At 34.8% G+C, this 2,548-nt stretch overlaps 1 pseudogene; it reads right to left on the bottom strand.

Moving 5' to 3' along the window:
* Positions 1-1,423: 1,423 nt before the first annotated feature.
* On the bottom strand, positions 1,424-2,274 carry LOC129535045 (cyclin-C pseudogene; annotated as a pseudogene).
* Positions 2,275-2,548: the final 274 nt, after the last annotated feature.

Raw genomic sequence — 2,548 nt, 5'->3', positions numbered from 1 at the left:
TTCTTCCAGGACTTTGATGACACAAATGCTGGAGTTCTATTAGTTCCTGAGGCTCTACTCATTGTTTTTAATCTATTTTTTTCCCTGTTTTCAGATTGGGTATTTTCTGATGTTCTATTTTTGGGTTTACTGATTCTTTCTTCTGTCCTCTCCATTGTGTTTTTGACCCCATCCATTGTTTTTTCTTTTTTAAGCTGGAGAATTTACTTTTATCCTTGCAGTTTTATACTAGGAAGTCAACATTTAATAATCCATTTTCACAGTTGATTTATGAAAAATTTTAATCCTTAAATTGTACATCAATATTCTATGACTCCAAATTTTATTTATCACTCTCCTTCAAGTCTGAAGAAAACAATCATGTAATTTAATAACTTCCACAGACAGCAAGGTCCCACTGATGTAACATTTCGTCTGAAGTCCTACACTCAGATGAGAATTAAGAACAGCCAGTATCTAACTGGCCTGAAACTGATTGTGTTCCTGACTCAGGATTCCTGTAGTGAATCTGTTCCCGACCTAGGAATCGAACTGGTGTCTCCTGCATTGCAGGCAGATTCTTTACCAACTGAACTATCAGGGAAGCCCTGTAAGTCCACACTAAGACACAAAAATAAACTAGGGTTTGTATATCACATGAAAAACTTCACAGTAAAAATAACATTAAAATGTTATCAAATTTCAACCATATTACAGTTTTTCTCCAATTAATTAGCTTTCAAAATGCCTGATTAACTGAATTAAATGCAATTTTTAAAAATGTTTGCCCAGGATTTCAAAATGGTTATGGAGTATAACTTTTAAAATGTCAAAGTATGCTGTACATATTGCACTTTTCTGCTAGGTTGGGCTAGTATCCTCCATGGAAAGACATCAAAACTACTGAATAAAATATACTTTAAAATCATACGTAATTGATTAATTTTCCTGAAATTATCATCATCACCACCAAAACCTTCCAGGACTTCATAAGATTTGATTCCTTAAATACAGTTTTAAAGTTCAACTTAAGCAGGGGGAAAAAATCCTCATATATTTGACTTATTTCCTTTTTTGGTCATTCAGTGACCAAAGAAAATTTTAAACAAATTATGCTTCATATTTTCTGGCTTAATAAAAAGCTACAATCTCTATTATCCAAATTAAGAAAATTTTTACTAATCAGAAGTTATTAATTTTCAAAAGCTATGTATGTCTCTCTGTAGGTCCCCTTAGAACTTTTCCAAACTTTCATAAACAATGGATTTTAATCAATTAAGTACTAGAATCAAATTAGGTAAGAAAAACATTTTGCAAAAATAAAATCACTTCCCAACATGCTTGACAGAAACAAGTTATTCACTTGTGTTCCATTGAAGACATTACTGAAATCTGTCAAGTGGTTTATTTCCAACTGGTTCACTATGAAATTCTTCAGAATGTTTTAAGATTGGCTGTAGCTAGAGTTCTGACTTCCATTTGGACCCTGTTTTCCTTCACTGTTTGGAGAAGGTTTTGGTTTCGGTATCTTACTAAGAATAGTTGCCATCTCTTTTCTCTCATCAAAAATTTTCCACTGCTCATACAGTTTTAAAATAACCCTGATTATTTCCAAAATCTTCTCCATATCCACAGAAAGCTTAGCAAACCACTGTCTGGCATCTTTCTGCTGTAGAACACAGGCTATATGCTGGCAAGCTAAAGCTATCATGAAAGGAGGATACAGTAGGCAAAGATTCCTTCTGTAGGTATCGTTCACTATCCTCCATGCAAGGCGAAGCAAAATGACTTCTTGGCCCATGTCCTGCACATACTGGAGCAAAGGTCTATAAGGATGATACACTATCAAACAACAATCCATTAATTCTAAAAGACAGAATTCACATTCTAATATACGGTTCATCTTATTAGGAAATTCCTTTGGAAAGGCATATGAAAATCTAGTTTTCAAAACAGAAGTAGCAGCAAAAATCAATCTTGTATTTGAGACTACTCCAAATTCCTCTACTTTGGAGGCCAAAAGCACATAGGTAGGAGCCACTAATACAGGATCTATACTTTTCAGATAATACCTTACATAGAATCTCTTGAAATAAACCGTAGCAGTGGCAATAACTTAAGATGTTCACCTAATGCTTGGATAACACTTGTAAAAAACATCTGTAATTTTAAATACTTTTCTTCTGAGAGAAACTTGAAATCCTTTTGACGTTCCTTCAACAGATCTTGTTTATCCAAAATCCACTGCAAATAGTGTGAGCTCTGTCAAAAGTTCCCTGCCATGGGACACAGCTTGCCCTGATTAAAAAAAAAAGCACCATCTGGCTGAGCAGCCCACGGAGCGACCATAGACCCAGCCCTCCCGGTTACCGTGCTCCTTGATCTGATGGGCTCGGCTCCGCTCCGCAGCAGCGATAGTGAGTCCTGTGAGTTTTTTTTTTAAATTCAGTTATTGTATTTTTCTTTTTTGGTCATAGTTTTATCGAGATACAATTTACACATTTAATGTGGATAAATGCCCAGAAGAGGTTCAATTTCTCCACAATCTGTATTTTTCAGTTATAAAATT

Source organism: Moschus berezovskii, chromosome X, assembly GCF_049115385.1.
Source record: "Moschus berezovskii isolate FMDL1 chromosome X, NW_MosBer_1.0, whole genome shotgun sequence".
NCBI classification, from domain to species: Eukaryota; Metazoa; Chordata; class Mammalia; order Artiodactyla; family Moschidae; genus Moschus; species Moschus berezovskii.
Note: the sequence above shows the minus strand (reverse complement) of the source record. Positions and strands in the feature narration are given on the sequence as shown.